The sequence below is a fragment of the Gorilla gorilla genome, chromosome 16 (assembly GCF_029281585.2).
Source record: "Gorilla gorilla gorilla isolate KB3781 chromosome 16, NHGRI_mGorGor1-v2.1_pri, whole genome shotgun sequence".
Taxonomy (NCBI): Eukaryota; Metazoa; Chordata; class Mammalia; order Primates; family Hominidae; genus Gorilla; species Gorilla gorilla.
In genome coordinates this window covers 32,337,317-32,360,755 of record NC_073240.2, presented here as the reverse complement: position 1 = coordinate 32,360,755, position 23,439 = coordinate 32,337,317, and the positions used below count along the sequence as shown (strand labels likewise).

The window sequence follows — 23,439 nt, the reverse complement described above, 5'->3', positions numbered from 1 at the left end:
CTAGGCCTGCCCCCTCTACTCCTAGACGAGGTCCAGGGGTGCTGAAACCTGCACTAACCTCCGCCTCGTGGCTGGGTGCGGGACAAGGGGTGTGGTCTCAGAGTCAGAGCTGGCTCACCTTGGGTGGATGTGCCAGGGTGGGGTCGCTGTGGGGCAGAGGGGCACCAGCCACTGGGAGGGAGGGTCTTCTGGCTTAGGGCTTTTTTGTGCATGTGCACACCTGTCTTGCCCGATCTGCCAGGGCAGGCCACAGGGAGGGGCTGAGAGCCTGACTCTGGGCTCCAGGGCTTCTGCCATGCTGGGCCCACACCTTGGTGCCTTTTGCTTTCCTAGGCCCCTTTGCTCAGTGGCTCTTCAAAGCTTTAGCTGCCCCCTTTGAACTTGACTTCTGCTCTTCGCCCAGGGGCTTCCCACTAGGGAGGGTGACTCAAACCCTCAGGCTGCCGTCAGCACTGCTTGGACCCACAGAGGCCACAGCACATGGTCTCAGGCCAAGCCAGACTGGAGCCTCCCCATGGGGTTCTTGACAGCCTGCCAGGAGACGAGTCCTACTCCTGTTCCACCCCCACTCTGCTCTCCCTCCACCTGGCCTTCCTCAATGGGGAAAAGGTATTCCCAAATCCATTTTCTGCAGGGAATCCACGGAGCGAGAGCGGTGAAACTGATGACAGGAAAGCCCTGCCTTCATGTTCATGCTTGTATTTTAACTGGGGAGAGGCAAGAAACCATCCTCAGCATTGTGTCAGATGGCAACCACTAAATAGAAAACAGTGAAGGACAGAAGGGCACCCCACATGGAGGGGGTGGCGTGCAGTTTAATTAGGTTGCTCAGAGAGTTCTCCGTGCGTGGATGACATTTAAATAAAGGCCTTAAAAAGTGAGTCAGCCAGCCTTACGAAGTGTGCCACAGGCAGGGAGAACTCAAATCCCAGGTCCAGAGCTGAAGGTGGCTGGTCCCAGAGCTGGGACAGCGGCAAGGCAGGGGGCTGGAGCAGAACAGGGAGGTCAGAGCTGGGGATGAGGTGCCCTGCAGGGAAATGGGGAGCCTTGGGGCTTCTAGCAGAGGGGTGGCAGGCCCCAACTTGGGTTTTGGGTTTTACTCAGATCACTCTGCTGTGTGGAAGGTGGAGGAGGGTGGAGGAGGGTGGAGGAGGGTCGAGGGAGGGGGTGGAAGCCGAGAGACCAGGCAGAGGGCAGATCCAAGAGAGAAGGGACAATGCCTCGGACCAGAGTCAATTGTGCTGGTTGACTGCCTGTGAAGGTCTGGCTGGCTGGATGCGATGGCTGTGACATGTGGGAGAGAGGGGAAAGATAAGCTGACCCCGAGATTTGGGTTTGGGCACCGGGAAGCGTCGCATCGCTATCATCTTTTTGATGTCACCAGGTGACCTTCTGAGGCAGGTGCTGCAATGTGTCCCGTCGATAGATAAATAAACAATTTTTTTTTTTTTTGAGATGGGGTTTCGCTTTGTTGTCCAGGCTGGAGTGCAATGGCACAATCTTGGCTCACTGCAACCTCTGCCTCCTGGGAGCAAGCTATTCTCCTGCCTCAGCCTACCAAGTAGCTGGGATTACAGGTATGCGCCACCACGCCCAGCTAACTTTATATTTTTAGTAGAGACCAGGTTTCACCATGTTGCCCAGGCTGGTCTCGAACTCCTGACCTCAGGTGATCCACCCACCTCAGCCTCCCAAAGTGCTGGGATTACAGGTGTGAGCCACTGCACCCGGCCGAGACAAAATCTTCTAGACTGCAAAGTTATGCTCTTTTCACGAAGTCCTTGCCCACCTGCCCAGGGTCCCTTGGGCCTGCTTTTTGTCCCCTGGGGGGTGTGTAACATCCCAGCTGGCTTGAGTCAGGGCAAGGCACGGGTAGGGGTGAAGTGGGTAGTGGGCTGCCTGCTCTGAGGGGAGCAGGGGTCAAGGGTGTGCCTAAGGCTTGCATCCCAACCTCTGGGCACAGGGCCTGCGCTTGGGGTGAGAGCCTGTGCTGTGGAGCAGGAACCAGCATTGAGTGGGGGCCACCTGGTGTGTGGGGCTGGGCTGGTCCCTTCATGTGGGAATTTGATCCTCTTAATAACACTCAGCGGGAAAGACTATATTATGCCCATTTTACAAATGGGGAAACTGAGGTTCAGAGATGCGGTACTTGCCCAAGGTCACACTGGTGCAGGGACCTGAACGCAGCAGTGCAGCTCCAAGGTCTCTAGCTGTCCTCTGGCTGCATGGCCCACTTCAGCATGAGGGCTGAGTCTCCAAGGGCAGTCCCAAGAGAACCAGCAGACACTGTCTCACCATTTGTGACCCAGCCTCAGAAGCCACATAGCATCACTTACCTGGAGTGGCACGCAAGCCTGCCTAGAGTCAAGAGGAAGAAAGGAAACCCCACCTCTCAGCAGAATTGCCAGAATCTCCATGTCAGAAGAGCACGTTTGGAGGCAGATCCTGCTGCCATCCACTTCGCAGAATGCAGAGCGTGCCCGAGGAGAAGTGGGGTCTGGGTGGGCAGCACCAATGTCCACTCCAGTAGGGGAGACACCGCATGTCCAGGACACAACCTCTGAGCGAGGCTGTCAGGGGGCCCAAAGAAGGGCTGTGGGGGCCGGGCGTGGGAGCCACAGATGCGGGTTCAGCTCCAGGCTCTGCTGCTCCCTTGCCTCTTGACGCTGGGTAGGTCCATGGCCTTCCTGGATGGAGAGCCCTCTGGGAGAAGATGTGCCCCCGCCAGCCTCTGAAAGGAAGGTGAGGATTAGATGAGGAGGGGTTGGAAGGAGCTCTCGGCTGGGGACCCTGCCCCACAAGGGCACCTCTAGGGGTGGGAGATGAAAGCAGTGTGCTTGGAGCACCTCAGATGCCTTGGAGATGAGGCTGGGCTGAGACTCAGTCAGAGGGTTCCCAAGTGGTCCCAGCGACAAAGGCCCAGAGAAACAGTTCCATTCAGGAAACATGTGACGGCTCAATGTGGAGAAGACACTCAGAAAGTCCACAGAGCCTGAATGTCCGTGCTCTGGTGCAGGGTCATGTGCTCAGGTCCGACCTGGCTGTCAGCGGCACTGGGACCCAGGGCTGCCCCGCCGTCCCACCGCCAGGAGCGCGGAGGAGCTGTCTCCAGCAGCAGCTGCTGCACAGAGCCCCAGGTGGAGCCTGGGGAGGCAGGCTCAGTGTTCTCGGCTTATCACCAGACACTCAGTTCTGCGGCTCATTAGTCTAGACTTGTTTCCGTCAGAGAAGGTCCTCTTTCCCCTGGGATGTGTAGGCTGTTCTGGCTCAGCCAACAGCAGTATGTGGGTCTTATCGGAATATGAAATACTAAAATGTGGGGAAAAAAAAAAACTTTTAAGTGTTTGCCTTGGAGGGATGGGCAATGGGACTCGTGAACTGTTTTCTTCTTTCGTAAGCAGCCTCGCTAGCATCCCTTGCAGCCACAGAACTGACGCACAGGGCCAGGTCCCTTGGGGCCCAGCAGGAAAAATGGATGCCAGGAAGGGCATGCTAGTCCAGGCCTGGGGAACACAAGCTGCTTCCCATTTGCTGTCGCTCTATGACTCGATTGCCAATTCCAACTGTCAGTCTATCTTGATCCCCAAAATGTTTGAGTATAGATATGTCTGCTGATTCCCCTCATTCTTTTAGTGTCTTTTCTACTGTGAAGCAGTTTTGGGGCAAGATCTTTTGCTCTGGTCCAGATAACTCTGGGGCAACATACTCCAAGTCAAAGGCTACAGTGAAACTGGGTGACTGGCAAATAATCGATGAATCATGACTCCAGAATTCATGTCTCTAGATGGGGGAGTAAAATCACAAACGAGATATGCTGTCGGCTGGGGGTGCTTTAGAGGCCTCACCATACATGTTCCCATCTTTAATAATGAAACCCTTGATTTTTAGCTCAGCATGTGGCTATCTGGACCAATTCTGTCTGATGGGGTGTGCAGTAGTGTCATGAACAACTTCTATCCCAGGAAGTAACTTGTAAATGAGTGGATGAGCCAATTCTCCTTCTTTCTCTTCCTGCTGGCTGCAGTGTGGACATGATGGCAGGAGCTGCAGCAGTCACATTAGACCATGGGTCATCGTGGGAATGGAAGTCACACAAGGGTATTTAAAGCCACACAAGGATAATGAGCACTGGATAGATGAAGCCCGAGTCCCCATCACAGTGTAGCCCCTGTAACAGATCTAGACTTCCTGCCTCCCACATTGAGTAAACTGCTCTCTTGCTTAAGCCACTATTACGTTAGGATTTTTTCAACCCATAGTCAGAGATAGTCCTAACTGATTCACCACCCTCAGAGAGTTTACAGCCAATTATGTTTCTCATGAAAAAGGTTAGCCAGTGGTTGTAAGTGATCCCGGACTGGAGCGCCAGCTGCGCCACGGCAGTTCATCTGTGGGATGGCTCTGTCCTTGTCAGGGAGAGGACCCCTCCTACACACTGGCATGTTACCACAAGTACAGTGGTAACTAAGCAGGTCGGCATAGGTGCCCACAGAGCAGCCTGAACACCCCGTTTGCTTCCCTCTCCTCTCCGAACTCCCTGGACATGGCCAAGTAGCATAAGTCAAGCAGAGGTGAGAAGGAGAGTGGGGCACAGGCAAGTTACCAGTGGGCTCGCGGCTATCATGGACTTCCAGAAAATAAAAAACAAGCATGATGGTGTTGGTTTATAAACCAAAGCAGAGGGCACTGGAGCCCCGTAAGTGTGCAGGAGTGAATGTATGTGGCAGGGAGAAGGGTAGAAGGGAGGAGGTTGGGTAGAAGGCTACCTTTACCAGCTGGAAATGAGTGGTGAAGTCAGCTGGACTTCTGGGTGGGGCGGGGACTTGGAGAACTTTTCTGTCTTACAAAGGGATTGTAAAATGCACAAATCAGCACTCTGTAGCTAGGATTGTAAAACGCACCAATCAGCTCTCTGTGGCTAGCTAGAGGTTTCTAAAATGGACCAATCAGTGCTCTGTAAAGTGGACCAATCAGCACACTGTAAAATGGACCAATTAGTGCTCTGTAAAATGGACCAATCAGACCAATCAGCACTCTGTAAAATGGACCAATCAGCAGGACATGGGTGGAGACAAATAAGGGAATAAAAGCTGGCCACCCCCCCCCAGTCAGCAGCAGACAACCCACTGGGTCCCCGTCCGTGTTGTGGTGTATTTGTTCTTTTGCTGTTGGCAATAACTCTTACTGCTGCTCACTCTTTGGGTCCGTGCCACCTTTAAGAGCTGTAACACTCACTGTGAAAGTCCGGGACTTCATTCTTGCGGTCAGCGAGACCACGAACCAACTGGAAAGAACCAACTCCCGACACTGAAAGGCTGCAAGGTTAGGGTCTACAGTTTGGGAAGAGTGGAGCCTAGGGTCTTCACTCAGGGGTATGGATGGAGAGAACAGTGCGGGGAGCTCTTTGCTCTAATCTCAGGCTCCACCATGCCTCAAAGAGGCTAAGAGTACTGTTTTGTAGTAGGATAGAACCAATGATATGCTTATGCTGTAGATGGAACCATGTGCCCCCAAAGCTCATATGTTGAGTTTCACCCCAGTGTGATGGAATTAGGAGGAGGAAACTTTGGGAGGGGACTAGGTCATGCGAGCAGAGCTCTAATGAATGAGGTTAGTGCCTTACAAAGCAAGAGCCTGCCTAGTGGTGTGCGCCTGTAATTCCAGCTACTCCGGAGGCTGAGGCAGGAGAATTGCATGAACCCGGGAGGCAGAGGTTGCAGTGAGCCGAGATCGTGCCCCTGCACTCCAGTCTGGCCAACAGAACGAGACTCCGTCTCAAAAAAACAGAAGGGAAGAAAAAAAAAGAAAAGAGCCTGGAGAACCCCCTCTCGTCTTCTGCCAGGTGAGGCCACAGTAAGAAGACTGCGGTCTACGAACCAGGAAGAGGCCTTCACCAGTCACCGAATCTGCTGGCACCTTAATTTTAGACTTTCCAGTTTCTGGAACTGTGAGAAATGAATTTTTGCTGTTTATAACCAACCCTGGCTGTGTGATTCTATTGTAACAGCCTGAACTGACGAGAACATCTTGCTAGGAAATTGAAGTGAACTTAGGAGGAGGGTTAGTATCTGCTGGAGTAAAGCCTTCGTTAGTTTGGTCTTTTTGTAGAGATGAGGAAGCTGGGTACCCTCTGGTGAGGGCTGCCAGGTGTGACTCACCCGACTAAGCAGAAGTCAAGCCAGCCTTCCCAGGAAGGGGAGAGGCCTGCTGAGTAAAGAGACCCCGGAACCGCAAAGGGGACCCTTGGCAGCTATCTGTATGCATCAGTCTTATCTTTCATCTGTGTACATAATAGGCAAACAAGGAAAACAGTCACAAGACAGAATGACCAAGAGGAACAAAAGTAACAGTTGTCCCTGGAAGAAATAGATACTAAAGGCAATGAATAGAATAAAAGAGTCATAATTAACATCTCAAGAGATGTTTGAGGAGATGTTGCATCCACAAAACAAGAACAGGAAACTAGAGAAAGGACAAATCAGGGAATCAAAAAAGTTTAGAGACATTAAAAATGTGATGATAAAAATTAAAAACAAATCAGGAGGAGGATAGGAAAGTAAAGTTCCCAGACTGTAGGGCAAGAAGACAAAAAGCTGAAGAGTCTGACAGGGCAGGGGAGAGATGCATAGCATCAATCCAGGGTGTCAAAATGTGTCTGATAGGCCCAGCACAGTGGCTTACACCTATAATCTCAGCACTTTGGGAGGCCAAGGCAGGCGGATCACCTGAGGTCAGGAGTTTGAGACCAGCCTGGCCAACATGGCGAAACCCCATCTCTACTAAAAATACAAAAATTAACCAGGTGAGGCAGCGGGTACCTGTAATCCCAGCTACTTGGGAGGCTGAGGCAGGAGAATCACTTGAACCCGGGAGGCAGAAACTGCCTTTCTGCTGTTTATAACCAACCCTGGCAAGATTACACCACTGTGCTTCAGCCTGGGTGACAGAGTGAGATGTAAAATGTGTCTGCTAGGAGTTCAGAAAGAATGAACAGAAAAAAAAAAGAATGGAGGGAAGTGCAGTGTAACCAATAACCAATAACCAATTGGTAACCAATAACCACACACTTAATGGCTTGCAATAACCAATTGGTAACCAATAGCCACACACTTAATGGCTTGCAACAATATAAATTTATTCTCTTACAGCTATAATGGTCAGAAGTCCTAAAATCAAGGTGTCAGTGGGACTGCATTCCTTTTGGAGGCTCTAAGGGACAATCTGTTTCCTTGTCTTTTCCAGCTTGTAGAGGCTGCCTGCATTCTTTGATTTGTAGACCTATACATTTTCAAGGCCGTCAGTGTATCCTCTTTAGATCTCTCCCTCTGACTCTGACTCCTGCCTCCCTCATTGCACCACCATCTCCTCTGCTTCTGCTGTCACATCATCTTCTCTGACTTTGGCCCTCTCGCCTCCCTCTTATGAGGACTCTTGTGATTACATTGGGCTCCCTGGGATAATACAGAAAAATCTCCCCATTTCAAGATTTTAAATGACATCTGCAAAGTCCCTTTTTCCGTGTGAGATAACATATTCGTAGGTTCCAGGGATTAGGATGTGACACCTTTGGTGCACCATTATTTTGTCTACTACATGGGGAAATAAAGAAATGTTGGGGGAATAATTTCCCAGAGCTAAACAAGGAGGAACAGTTTTTAAATTAAAACTTTCTCAAGTTATTTGATAGGATGATTGAGAAAAGATAGCTGGGTGTGGTAGCTCACACCTGTAATCCCATTATTTTGAGAGGCTGAGATAGGAGGATCGCTTGAACCAAGGAGTTCAAGACCAGCCTGGGCAACACAGGGAGACCTCTTCTCTATAAAAAAGAAGTGAAAAGAAGAGAAAGGATCAATACCTGGGCATTTTGCCATGAACTACGAGAAAGATAAGGGGAGGGAGTGGCACAGGTCGTGGGCAGAGAAACAAGCTCAGCAGCAGGATGTGCTAAGGAGAAATAGAAGGCTTCCTTCAAGGCTGGAGGGAAAACTGTCTTGTCTCAAAAATGATACAGTAAGCTGAACTATTAATCATGAAAGCAAAAATAATGTTTTATGTATAAGAAAAGATTTTAAAAGTTAACCACCCATGAACTCATTCTGGGGAAATACATACACTTGAGAAATACTCTGGTCACGAGAAAGTGAAAATCAAGAAAAAGAAAAATAAAGACTTCCCCAAACTACAGAACTAAATCAATATTGCAGTGAAAAGCAAATCCATACCAGGAACTCAAAGATGATTCAATAATAAGAAATATACTATAAAATGAACCACATTAATAAGTTGAAGGAGAAAAAAATTATTTGACTCTCTCTACAGAGACCAATAAAGCCTTTGGAAACATTTCGCACCCATTTGTACTTACAGTCTTGAAAAAATGAATGGATATATCCTTATCATGATAAACTATGTATATACCTCATACTAAAATCACTGATTTATTTAATGAGGAAACACTGGAGACATTCCTACTAAGGTTAGGAACAAAGCAAACATTTTCTTAGCTGTATTATTACTTAATATATTAACCAATGCAATCATGTAAGAGGAAAGAACTGGAGGCATAAAACTTGAAAAAGAAGAACTATCTCTGTTTGCAGATGACAAAATGGTACATCTGGAAAACCCTAGAGAGCAAAATTGTAAAATAGTTGGTAAAACCACCTCAAAAGATAAAAGAATTCTGCAAGACAGCAGGTTATAAAATTAATAGAGCAATTAATAGATTTCATATGTTGCATATAATATATAAATTGCACATATGAAGTTAAAAGATGAATTGTTTCTCACCAGGTAGTCACAGAGAAGACCAAGGAGACTCTTGAGAAAGCTTCCTGTTCCTGGTGGTATAGGTCACTTCTCCCCTATCCCTCCCTTGTCCCTCACCATCCATGGGAAAAAACTTAAAATGTGGGGATGGAGGAGTGCCAACAGTGTCATCCTTATGAGAAAGGGAAGTTAAAATTCTCGCAAAATAGCCCCCATTCTAAACACAAGGTAACACTAGAATTTGAAGTCTGTTATATAATGAGAATAACCATTGCAATGTTAAATCTCAAATCAAACTCAACTCCTGACTAGATTAATAGAACCCCCACATTAAAGACCTAGAAGGAAAGTTGTGCTCATTTCCAAGTATGAAAATTATTTACCTCTGTCACTACTGTTAAATGTTTGTTTTTAAACAAAAACTCTGAGCCATATGAGAAAGCAAGAGATGTTGGAACTATTGGACAGGGAACTTAAAATTGTAATGATTAGTGTGTTAAAGGCTCTAAAGGAAAAGCCGGTAACATACAAGAGCAGGTGGATAATTCAGCAGAGAGGTGGAAACTGTATGAAAGAATCAACTGGTGATACTAGAAATGAAAAACACAGTGAGAGAGATGAAGAATGCCTTTGACTGGCTCATCAGTAGACTAGACACAGTGAAGATAAGAATCAATATGAAGTTGAACATAAGTCAATAGAAAAACAAAGAACAACAAAGAGTTTAAAAAAAACAAACCAGCCAGGTATGGTGGCTCATGCTTGTAATCCCAGCACTTTGGGAGCCTGAGGTGTGTGGATCACCTGAGGTCAGGAGTTCCAGACCAGCCTGGCCAACATGGTGAAAACCTGTCTCTACTAAAAATACAAAAATTTGCCAGGGGTGATGGTGCATGCCTGTAATCTCAGCTACTCGGGAGGCTGAGGTGGGAGAATTTCTTGAACCCAGGAGGTGGAGTTCACAGTAAGTCAAAATTGTGCCATTGCCTTCCAGCCTGGGCAACAGAGCAGGACTCTAACTCAAAAAAAACCCCAAAAAACAAACAAACAAAACAAACCAGTTCATCTAAGAGCTGTGGGACAATACCAAATGATGCAATATACGCATTATACAAATCCCAAGAGGAGAAGACAAAGAGAATAAGGGGAAGAAATATTTGAGAAATGTTTGCTGGAAATTTTTCCAAAAATAATGACAGACACCAAGCCATAGATTCAAGAAGCTTAGATAACACCAAGCAGGAAAGAAAGAGAGAGAAAGGAGGAAGAAAAGGGAGGAAGAAGGAAAGAAGGAAGAGAGAAACGACACTTATGTATGTCATATTCAAGTTTCCAAAAACAAAAAACAAAGAAAAGACCCTGAAGACAGCCAGAGAAAAAGGACACGTTACATACAGGGAAACAAAGATGAGAATTGCAGTGCACTTCACCTCAGAAGCCATGCAAGCCAGATTACAATAAAGTGACATATTTAAACTACAGAAAGACAAAACTGTCATCCCAGCATTCTATATTCAGCAAAATATCTTTAAAAAATGAAGAAGACATACTTTCTCAGATAAATAAAAACTGAGAAAATTTGCTACTAGCAGCTCTGCAATATAAGAAATGTTAAAGGAATTTCTTCAGGCAGAAAAAAATACGATACCAACAGAATCTTGAATTTACAGAAAAACATAAAGCATTCTGGAAATGAAGCAAATGTACATAAAATAAAGTCTATTTAAAAATTTTCTTAATTTTAATTGCTCTAAAAGACAACGGTCTCAAGCAAACTATAAGATCAGTGTATCATGTGTTTATAGCATATGGAAAAGTAAAATGTGTGACAATAGCAGAAAGGATGGAGGAAATAATTGAGAATATAACAATAAGCTCCTTATACTACATGTGAAATGGAATAATATTGGGAGGTAGACTCTGATTAATAAAATATGTATATTATAAAACCCAGGAAAACCACCAAAAGTGTAAAGAAGAGTTATAAATAATAAGGCAATAATGGGGATCAAATTGAACAATAAAAAGTCTTCAGCAACCCAAAAGACTGCATTAAAAAAAGGAAAGATAAAAAAGTACAGAGGGACCAAAAAGAAAACAGGTAGCAAGATGAAAGATTTTAATCAAAATCTATCAATAATCAATTTAAATTGAGAGAGACTAAACGCATCAATTAAAAAACAGAGACCAAATGGCAGAATAAAAAGGCAATCCAAATCGTATGTTGTCAACAAGAAACTTGCTTTAAATATAAAGACATAAATGAGTTAAACTAAAAAGATGGAAAAAGATATACCATGCAGACAGTAAACACCAACCAACACACACACACCTATAACATCAAAGTAAAATTCAGAATGAGAAATATCATCAGAGATAAAAGAGGACATAATGTAATAATGAGTCAGTTTTCCAAAAAGCCACAACAATCCTAAACATGTATATGCGTAACAACAGAGTTCGAAATACATAAACTAAAAGTGAATCGAACTGAAGCGAAAAATGAACAAATACACAATTAGGCTGTAGATCTCCGGCCATACTGACCAGTATCAGGAATAAAAAAGTGGACATCATTACAGACCCCTATAGACACTGAAAAGATAATGTGAAAATGCTTCAAATAAGCAGAGTAAAATGGATCAATTCCTTAAAAGATACGATCAAAACTCACTGAAGAAAAAAACCAGTCTTCTATCTATAAAGAAATTGATTTTATGGTTAAAAGCTTTCTACATAGAGAATGCCATGCCCAGATGTGTTTGCAGGTTAGTTCTAAAAACATTTAAGGCAGAAATAATGCCAATTTTACACAATCTCTTCCAGAAAATAGAACTCATCTTATCAGTCCAGTATTCCAATGAGATGAAGAAAACTACAAGCTGTTACCCCTCACAATTATAGCTGCAACAATCATCAATATAAATTAACATATTGAATCCAGCAATATATAAATCTTTTTTTTCTGTTTCAGTTGATGCTGCTATAAAGTCAACAATATATTACAATCTAGTGTGTCTATCCCATGAATGCAAGGCTCAATCAACATTTGAAATTCAATCAATGTAACTTACCATACCAACATATTTTTTTTTTCTTTTTTATTTTTTTGAGGCGGAGTCTCGCTCTGTCGCCCAGGCTGGAATGCAGTGGCTTGATCTTGGCTCACTGCAAGCTCCGCCTCCCAGGTTCACGCCATTCTCCTGCCTCAGCCTCCTGAGTAGCTGGGACTACAGGCGCCTGCCACCACACCTGGCTAATTTTTTTTTTTTTTTTGTATTTTTAGTAGAGACGGGGTTTCACCGTGTTAGCCAGGATGGTCTCCATCTCCTGATCTTGTGATCCACTCACCTTGGCCTCCCAAAGTGCTACGATTACAAGCGAGAGCCACCATGCCCGGCCCAAACAAAAATTTTAAAAGAAAGAAAACCATATGATTATCTCAATAGAAGTATAAATAGTACTTTACAGTATTCACAATCTATTTATGATGAAAAAATAAACTCTCAATCCAATCTGTCAATCTATTTGGAATAAATAGGACATTTCTTTATATGAAAACAGGTAGGTACAAAAAACCAAAGCTAGCATCATATTTGGTTGTGAAAGACTCAATATGTCTACCCAAGGATCAGACACAAGTCAAGGATGTCCTCTTTTACTACTCCTATTCAACATTGTGCTGGAAATCATAGCTAGCTGCTATGGTCTAAATGTTAGTGTCTCCCAGGAAGTTATATATTGAAACTGAATTCCCCAATGTAATTATGTTAAGAGGTGGGCCTTTGGGAGGGGATTAGGTCATGAAGCTTTCTCCTCTCCTCAGTGGGATTAGCGCCCTTATAAAAAAGGCTCAAGGGAGCTTGTTTGCTTCTTTCACCATGTGAGAACACAGCTAGAAGCTGTCATCTTTGAAAAAAAGGAGCTTTTGCCAGACACCAAATGTGCTAGCACCTTGATCTTAGACTTTCTAATTATCAGAACTGTGAGCAATAACTTTGTGTTGTTTGTAAGTTATTCGGTCTATGGTAATTTGTTACTGCAGCCTGAATGGGCTAAAACACCAGTGTAACATGGCAAGGCAAGACATAAAATACCGTAGTTTGTAAAGGAATAATTTGCCTCTAGTAGCAGATGACATGATTGTACATGCAGAAAAGTCCAAAAAAAACCACTATGAAAAAAAACACTTCTAGAATTAATAAAAGAGTTTAGCTAGGATACAAGGATACAAGTTTAATAAACAAAAATTAATTGGTTTGCTACTAGTCATGCACAACTGCAATTAAAATTTTTAAAATCACCACTTTAAAAAGCAAAGAGGAGGAGGAACTTCTACATGTTTAGGTGTCACTGAAAGAAAAACTTATCATGTTCCACACCTCCAGCTCGTGATTTCTTCTTAAAAATTTTGCCCGATTGGAGATGAAGGCCATAAAACAGATAGCTTCCAATCTCTTCTCATTGGAATTGACTTCTTGTGCAACAGAATGTGGAGAAGTTTACACCCAAGGGCCTCTAGAGAACAGCGCAAGTTGTAGTGAAAGGCATCTGAAAGGAGATTCATGAATTTATGAAGAGAAAGCCTAAACCAGGCTGGATAGTTTTCAGCACAGAACTGAGGAACAAGACAGTTGGGAGGAGCACTTCTGAGTTCCTGGGGAAAAATATGAAGCTTAGACCTCAGAAACGGTTCCTTCAAAGGAGTCACAATTTGATCAGATGTCTTTGCAGAGGCATCAATGCCCCAGGGCACTCTTCAAAACAAAAGAACAATCATTGAGCAATTAGTGGTTTCACATCTGGATGTGGCCAGAGACAGAAAGAGAGTGCTAACAATACCACAGTCAGCTCATTATTCAAGTTGAAGAACAGAGAGAAAATGAATGGACAAAAAAAAAAAAACCAGCCTCAGAGATATGCAGGGCACCATTAAACATAACAACATATATATAACCACGTACCAGAAGGAGAGGAGAGAAAGGAGAAAAAAGTATTCAAAGAAATAATGGCAGAAAACTTCTCAAATTTATTGAAAACAACAACCTACTCATTCAGAAAGGTCAATCAACTCCAAACAGGATAAATTAGAAAAGATTTACAAACAAAAACATCATGGTGAAAACCAAAGACAAGAAAAAATCTTAAAGGCAGCAAGAGAAAAATGACATATCACTTAAAAGAGAACCCCAAATACATTAGCAGCTGACTTTTCATAACAAAACACAGGTCAGAAGGCAGTGAAATAACATATTTGAAGTGTTCAAAGAAAAAATCATCAAGGAAGAATCCTATATACATCACAGCTATATTTGAAAAATGAAGGCAAAATAAAGAAATGCCTAGGTTAAAAAACAAAAAAAAAACAAACAAAGACCCAGAGAATTTCTTGCTATTAGGCCTGCCTTCAAGAAATACTAAAAAAAATTCTTCAGGTTGAAAACAAGTTACCTTAAATGGTAATTTGAATACACAGAATTTGTTCAACAGAAACAAAGAGTATCAGTGAAAGTTACTGTCTTTTAAAAAGACACTATAAATGCATATTTTCTCTTTTGTCTCATACTTATTTTAAAAGCAATTATATATAATAATATGTATAATCATGCATTGTTGAGCCTATAACGTATATGTGAAATATATTTGCCAATAACGTCACAAAGGAGGTAAGTGGGAGTAAACATGTAATGGGCTAAGAAAATGATTATAACAATGTATCATTGAGTTTGTAAAATTAATAGATGTAATGCATATAAAAATAATACCACAGAAATGGGGGAAATGGAACAGGGCTGTATAGGAGTAGTGTTCTTAATAGATCGCTGGAATTAAACTAGTTTAAGTCTCAAGGTGATTACGATCAGTTAAATATATATGGTAGGCCCTAGAGCAACCACTAAAAAATGACATAAAAATATAGTGGGAAAAAATCCTAATGAAATTAAAATGCTACATTAGAAAATGTTTACTTAAAATTTTTACTTAAAATATTTACTTAAAATATTTACTGCAGAAAAAGCAGTAAAGCAGCAATGGAAGAACAGAAAAAACATGACATATGTAAGACAAAAATAAAATAGACATAAATCTAATTATATCAATAATATCGAATGCGAGAGTGAATTAAACATTTCTCAAAAGGCAAAAATTGTCATACTGAATTACAAAAAACATGCTTCTACTTACTATATGTTGTCTTCAAGAAAGACACTTTTAATTCAAAGATACAAATTGACAGTAAAAAGGATGGAAAAAGATATGTCATGAAAACAGCAACCATATGAAAGCTGGAGTGGCTACAGTAATAGACAAAATATACTTTAAAACAAAATATGTTGCTGGACATCAGTGGGAATACTTTATAACAGTAAAAGGATTAACCCATCAGGAAAATATACCAATTATAAATATATATTCAGCTAATAACAGAGCACCAATACATGGAAAAAACTGACAGAAATGAAGAAATAAATAGACATTTCAATATCCTCTCTCAGTGATAGAATGATTAGACAGAAGATCAATAAAGAAGTAGAAGAAGACTTGAATGACACTATAAACCAACTACACCTAATGGACAACTATAGAACATGCTATGGTTTGGATATTTGGCCCCTCCAAATCTCATGTTGAAATTTGACCCGCAATGTTGGAAGTAGGGACTAAATCGGAGGCATTTGGGTCATGGAGGTATATCTTTCATGAATGTCTTGGTGCTATCCTCATATTAATGACTGAGTTCTTATTCTATGAGTTCCCATGGGAGCTAGTTGTTTAAAATAATCTGGCACTTCCCTTCCTCCCCTCTCTGTTGCTTCCATTCTCTTGCCATGTGATCTCTGTACACGTCCGCTCCCCTTTGCCTTCTGCCATGAGTCCATGAGTGAAAGCAGCCTATAGCCCTCACCAGAAGTAGATGTTGGTACCATGTTTCTTGTAAAGCCTGCAGAACCATGAGCTAAGTAAAACTCTTTTCTTTATAAATCATCCAGCCTCAGGTATTCCTTTATAGCAACACAAATGAACTAAGACAGAGCATTCCACTGAATTACGACAAAATGCATACTCTTCTCAAGTGTACATAAAACATTCTCCAGGATAGACCATATGCTAAACCATAAAGCATACCTCAATAAATTTAACAGAATTGAAATAATACAAAATATGTTATCTGACCACAATGGAATGAAATTAGAAATTTATAGCAGGAAAATAATTTGGTAAACTCAGAGATATGTGGAAATTTTACAAAACACTCCTGAATAACCAATAGGACAAAGAAAAAATAAAAAGGGAAGTCAGAAAATAGATTGATGTGAGTGAAAATGAAGATACGACATCCCCAAAGTAAAGGAATGCGAGTAAAGCAGTGCTTAGAGGGAAATGTATAGCTGTAAATACCTATGTTAAAAAAGAAAAAAGATCTTAAATCAATACTCTAACCTTTCACCTTAAGAGACTGGAAACTAAACCCAAAGCAAGCCAAAGGAAGAAAATAATAAAGATTAGAACAGAAATCAACGAAATAGAGAATAAAAAACAATAGATGGACAATAAAAATAATAGAAAAAATTGATAAAACCAAAAGCTGGTTCTTTATAAACATCTACAAAATTGATAAATATTTAATTTTTAGGTTGAAATTTTCAGCTTCTAGGTTGGACAAGAAAAAAAAGAGGGCTCAAATTACTAGAATCAGGAATAAAAGAGGAGACATTACTACCGACTTTACAGAAGTAAAAGGGATTTTAAAGAAATGCTATGAACAATTGTATGCCAACAAGTTACGTAACAACAAATTAGATAAAACTGACGAATTTCTAGAAAGATACAAACTACCAAAACTGATTACACAAGAAATAGACAATCCGAATATACCTATAAGAAGCAAAGTAATAAAAAACTACCCACTAAGAAAATCTTAGGCCCAGAATACTTCATCACTGAATTCTACCAAGCATTTAAAGGAGAATTAATGCTAATATCTCACATTAAAAAAAGGGGTGGGAACACTCTCCAACTCATTATGAAGCCATTATTATCCTTATACGAATACCACAGAAGACATTACAAGAAAACTACAGAGCAATATCTGTTATGAATACAGATATAAAAAATTCTAAACAAAATAATAGCAAACCAAATTCAGCAATATATAAAAAGAATTATACACCATGACCAAGTGATATTTACCGCAGAGATGTAAGGTTGACTTAACATTTTAAAAATAATTAATGTAATACATCACACAATAGATTAAAAACCAAAAATTACATGAACATCTCAAAAATCATTTGAAAAACTCCAACACCTTTTCTTGAGAAAAACACTTACCAAACTAAAAACAAGGGAACTTCTTCAATTAGATAAAGGCATTTATAAAACACCCATATCAAATATCATAATAGTGAAAGGAAAAATGGACCAAAATACTCTCAAAGGAATCAAGAAAAGAGAGAAAAATTAACATAGAACAAATGAGACAAATAGCATCATTTAGATGGTAGCTTTAAATTGAAATATATTAGAAATTTCATTAACTTGTGTGTTGCATGTTTGCTTTGTCATGAACTGTTAATATGTTTCCTAGAGTTCGAATGTGTCCCTCAAAGTTCATGTGTTGGAAACTTACTCCCCAATGTAAAGCATTGAGAGGTGGAGTCTTTAAGAGGTGATTAGGTTATGGAGTGCTCTGCCCTAATACATGAATTAATGGCAATGTTATGCGTAATTATCGTGATTAGTTATCATGAAAGTGGGTTCCTTACAAAAGGATGAGTTTGGTTTGCCCCCTTCTCCCTCTCTCATCCATGTGTTGCCTTCTACCACATTATGAAGGAGCAAAAAGGCAATCACAAGATGCTGGCCCCTTGATCTTGGACTTCCAAGCCTCCAGAACTATGAGAAATAAATTTCTTTTTAAAATAAATTATCTAGGCTGGGCACAGTGGCTCATGGCTGTAATCCCCAGCACTTTGGGAGGCCGAGATGGGAGGATCACTTGAGGTCAGGAGTTCAAGAACAGCCTGGCCAACATGGTGAAACCCCATCTCTACTAAAAATACAAAAATTAGCCAGGCATCGTGGTGTGCGCCTGTAATCCCAGCTACTCAGGAGGCTGAGGCATGAGAATTGCTTGAACCCGGGAGGCAGAGGTTGCAGTGAGCTGAGATCATGCCACTGCACTTCAGCCTGGGTGACAGAGTGAGACTCTGTCTCAAATAAAATAAAATAAAATAAAATAAAATAAAATAAAATAAAATAAAATAAAATAAAATAAAATAAATTATCTAGTCTCTGGTATTCTGTCTTTTTTTTCCTTTTTTTTTAAAACAGAGTTTTGGTTTTGTTGCCCAGGCTGGAGTGCAATGGCGCGATCTCGGCTCACTGCAACCTCCATCTCCCAGGTTCAAGGGATTCTCTTGTCTCAGCCTCCCAAGTAGCTGGGATTACAGGTGCATACCACCATGCTTTGCTAATTTTTGTATTTTTAGTAGAGACAGGGTTTCATCATATTGGTCAGGCTGGTCTGGAACTCCTGACCTCAGGTGATCTGCCTGCCTCAGCCTCCCAAAATGCTGGGATTACAGGCATGAGCCACTGCGCCCGGCTTTCTGGTATTCTGTTACAGCAGCACAAAATGGACTAAGACAATGTTAAATGATCCAATTAAAGTAAAAAGTTTGTTAAAGTGTATTAAAAACCTAACAAACTTTACCTTTTTTTAAATGACAAAGTGCACATTCAACATACAAGGATACAGGGAGCTTGTGAATAAGAGAACTAAAAAAGATTTACTGTGCAAACACTAACCAAAACCCACCTCTATATATAAAAAGACAAAATAGAGCTTATAACAGAGCTTTACTTCTAAGTAACTCAAGGTTTAAAGAAGAACTGTAATTAAAAATTTGCACTTAATTACATAAAAGCTCTCCATATACTGTATATCAAATCTTGTTGGAAGCAGCTAAAGTTGTACTTTAGAGGATTTCTTTTAGCCTTCAAACATAAAAAGAAAGAATAAAGGCTGAAAGAGCGATTATCTATTTGAAGAAATTAGGAAAACAAAATATCCATTTGAAGAAATCAGAGAAAAAGTATATTAAATCTAAAGAAAGTAGAGTGAAAGACACAGGGATGACAAGAACAGAAATTAATGACATAGAAAACAAACATAAATAAAAGGAATCGACCAAACCAAAAGTTGCTTCTTTGCAAAAATTAATGAGATGATATACTTTAGTAACAGTGTTCAAGGACAAAAACAAAGAGTGCACAAATAACACTATCAAGAATGAAAGAGGACCATCACTATCAATCCCACAAATAATAATATGAAAAGTAGAGGACATACTGAACAACTCAACACCACAAAACTGTGAAAGATAGTTAACTGAAAAAATGCTAATTACAGAAACAAACACAGTAGAAATAGTACTAAATAAATTTAATCAGTAAGCAAGATTTTTTTCTACAAAAATTTTTATACAAAGCTACCATGGCTTTCCTAGCAGGATTTATGTATCAGTCCATTTTTGTGTTGCTATAAAGAAATACTCAAGAATGAGTAATTTATAATGAAAAAATATTTAGGTTTGGTGTGGTGGCTCACATCTGTGATCCTAGCACTTTGGGAGACCAAGGCTAGAAGATCCCTTGTGCTCAGGAGTCTGAGACCAGCCTGGGCAACATAGAGAGACCCTGTCTCTAAAAATACATACATATATACAAACATAAATAAGAAAGGAGATCTAATTGGCTCACAGTTCTGCAGCTGTACAGGAAGCTTGGTGCTGGCATCTGCTTCTGGTGAGGGCCTCAAGATGCATACAATCGTGGTGGAAGGCAAATGAGGAGCTGGTGTATTTCATGGTGCATCCCCCCAGAAAAGGCTTGAGAGGCCCCCAGAATCCCTAGCTGGGTGACTAGTGAAGATCTTTCCTTGTATAAAGCCAGGCCACAAAGACTGAAGAGTTGCCTGTTTTTCAAAAGCACAAATCCCAGTAGAAAATAATAAGGCATGTGAAGAAATAGGGAAAAATGGCCCAATCAAAGGAACAAAATAAATATCCAGGAACTGACCTTAAACAAAGAGATCAATTAATGACCTGAAAAAGAATTCAAAATAATTGTCTTAAAGAAGTTCAATGTGATACAAGAGTACACAGATAGACAACTAAAAACAAATCCAGAAAACAATGCATTAACAAAGTGACAATATGATGAAAGAGACAAAAACTAAGGAAGAAAAAACAAATAGAAATTCCAGAGCCGAAGATTGCAATAACTGAATTATAAAATTCGCTAGAAGGATTCAATAGACAACTTGATCAAGCAGAACAAAGAATCAGTGAAGTTGAAGACAGATAATTTGAAATGATCAAGTCACAGGAACAAAAAGAATAAAGGATTAGTAAAAGTGAAGAAAGCATAAGGGACTTATGAAAAATCATCAAGCCTGTCAATATACATGTTATAGGAGTTAAAAAGAAGAAAGAGAGCAAAGGGCAGAGAGCTTATTTGAAGAAATAATGGCCCAAACTTCCAAATCTAAGGAAGAAAATGGACATCCAAATTCTAGAAGCTCGAAGGATGCTGACAAAGAAGAACCCAAAGATGCCCACACTGAGACATATTGTAATCAAACTATCAAGGACAGTTTGATGTATCAGAAGTCAAGGATAAAGAGAGAGTCTTGAAAATAGCAAGAGAAAAGCCACTTGTATGTACAAGGGAGCTACTGTAAGATTATCAGCTGATTTCTCAGCAGAAACATTATAGGCTGGAAAGGAGTAAGATGTTATATTCAAAGTGCTGGAAGAAAAAACTTTTGTCAACCAAGAATATTATAACCAACAAAACTGTTCTTCAAAAATGAAGGAGAAGGCAGCCAAGTGGTCTCCCAAGACCATAACCCAGCCGCCACTAGTGTCGTCACCACCCATAAAAGAGCCGAGCTGAGTGGGGGTGCTGCCCAGAGTCCTGTGGGCAAAAGACTACAGCAGGAGCTGATGACCCTCATGATGTCTGGTGACAAAGGGATTTCTGCTTTCCTTGAATCAGACAACCTTTTCAAATGGGTAGGGACCATCCAGGGAGCAGCTGGCACAGTATATGAAGACCTGAGGTATAAGCTCTTGCTAGAGTTCCCCAGTGGCTACCCTTACAATGAGCCCACAGTGAAGTTCCTCACACCCTGCCACCACCCCAACATAGACACCCAGGGTAACATATGCCTGGCTATCTGGAAGAACAAGTCGTCTGTACTGTATGGCATCAGGACCATTCTGGTCTCCATCCAGAGCCTGCTAGGATAACCCAACATTGATAGCCCTTTGAACATGCATGCTGTTGAGTTCTGGAAAAACCCTACAGCTTTTACCTTCAAGAAACCTATTCAAAGCAGGTTACCAGCCAGGACCCCTGACCCAGGCTGCCCAGACTGTCCTTTTTTTTTCTTTTTTTTTTTTTTTGAGATGGAGTCTCGCTCTGTTGCCCAGGCTGGAGTGCAGTGGTGAGATCTCAGCTCACTGCAACCTCCACCTCCCAGGTTCAAACGATTCTCGTGCCTCAGCCTCCCGAGTAGCTGGGATTACAAGCACCTGCCACCATGCCCGGCTAATTTTGATATTTTTAGTAGAGACAAGGTTTCACCATGTTGGTCAGGCTGGTCACAAACTCCTGACCTCAGGTGATCTGCCCGCCTTGGCCTCCCAATGTGTTGAGATTACAGGCATGAGCCACCATGCCTGGCTTCCCTGCCTATCTTTGTGTTGCCTTTTTAAGTTTTCCTTCGATGGTCTGTCCTGTCTGTGATTTCTGTATAGGACTCTGTATCTTCAGCTGTGGTATTATTTTTGTTTTGTTTTTGTCTTTTAAATTAAGCCTCGGTTGAGCCATTGTGATGTATATTAAATAAATACATTTTGGTTATTAAAAAAAAATGAAGGTGAAATAAAGACCTTTCCAGAAAAATAAAAGCTGAAGGTGTTTATCCACACTAAATCTACCTTACAAAAAAATGCTAAAGGGAGTTCTTCAAGTTGAAACAAAAGGACACTTGACAGCAACACAACGGCATAAAAAATATAAAGCACTCAGTAAAGGGAGGTATATGGAAAAGTACAGAATTGTATAATATTCTAATGGTGGTACATAAATCACATTTAATCCTGGTATAAAATTTGAAAAAGTATAAATAGAACTATAATTATCAAACTTTGTTAATGAACATAAAATATAAAAATATGCAATTTGTGAAATAAATAACATAAAGTAGGGGAGATGTAAAATTTTTTATGTAATTGATATTAAGTTTTTGTCAGTTTAAAATAAATGGCTATAATGATAAGGTATTATACTTAATCCCCATGGTAATCACAAAGGAAATATCTGTGGAAGATATACAGAAGAAAATGAGAAAGGAATCAAACTTGTCACTAAAAAAAATTTAACAAAACCTAATGAAAGGCAGCAAGAAAGGAAAAGGGACAAAATAACTGCAAAGTATACAAAAAACAATCAACAAAATGGCAAAGTAAGTCCTTTCCTGTCAGTAATTTTTATATATGTAAATCAAAAGAAATAGAGGGCGGGCCGAGCGCAGTGGCTCACACCTGTATTCCCAGCATTTTGGGAGGCCAGGACGGGCAGATCACCTGAGGTCAGGAGTTCGAGACCAGCCTGGCCAACATGATGAAACCCCATCTCTACCAAAAATATAAAAAATTAGCAGGGCATGGTGGCGTGCACCTGTAATCCCAGCTACTCAGGAGGCTGAGGCAGGAGAATAGCTTGAACCTGGGAGGCGGAGGTTGCAGTGAGCTGAGACCATGCCACTGCACTCCAATCTGGGTGACAGAGCAAGACTCCATCTCAAAAACAAACAAACAAACAAAAAACAAAAAAAAAGAAAGAAAAAAGAAATAGAGTGGTTCAATAGATTTTTCAGAACCTCAAGACCCACTCACCTTAGATATAAAGACACATATAGGCTGTGTATTAGTCCATTCTCACAGTGTTATGAAGAAATACCCAAGACTGGGTAATTTATAAAGGAAAGAGGTTTAATTGACTCATAGTTCTTCATAGCTGGAGAGACCTCGGGAAACTTACAATCACGGTGAAAGGCAAAGGAGAAGCAGGCACCTTCTTTTCAGGGTAGCAGGACAGAGTGAATGCAAGCAGGGGAAACGGTAGATGCTTATAAAACCATCAGATCTCCTAAGACTCACTCATTACCATGAGAATATGGGGGAAACCGTCCCCATGATCAAATTACCTCCACCTGGCCCTGCCCTTGACATGTGGGGATTATTACAATTCAAGGTGAGATCTGGATGGGGACACAAAGCCAAACCATATCAGGCTGCAAGTGAAAGAATGGAAAAAGGTATTACATGCAAATTGCAACCAAAAGAGAGCAGTGCTGGCCAATTTATATCAGACAAAATAGACTCTAAGACAAAAGCTGTCACAAGAGACAAAGATGAACATATAACAATAAAAGAATCAATTTTCAGCTGGCTCAGGCCTATAATCTCAGCATTTTGGGAGGCTGAGGTGGGCTGATCACCTGTGGACAGGAGTTTGAGACCAGCCTGGCCAACATGGCAAAACCCTGTCTCTACAAAAATACAAAAAAAATTAGCTGGGCTTGGTGGT

At 41.2% G+C, this 23,439-nt stretch overlaps 1 pseudogene; it reads left to right on the top strand.

The window, feature by feature from the left end:
- The first annotated feature begins 1,280 nt into the window (after nt 1-1,280).
- LOC109023346 (ubiquitin-conjugating enzyme E2 C-like) lies at nt 1,281-21,202 on the top strand (annotated as a pseudogene).
- Nucleotides 21,203-23,439: the final 2,237 nt, after the last annotated feature.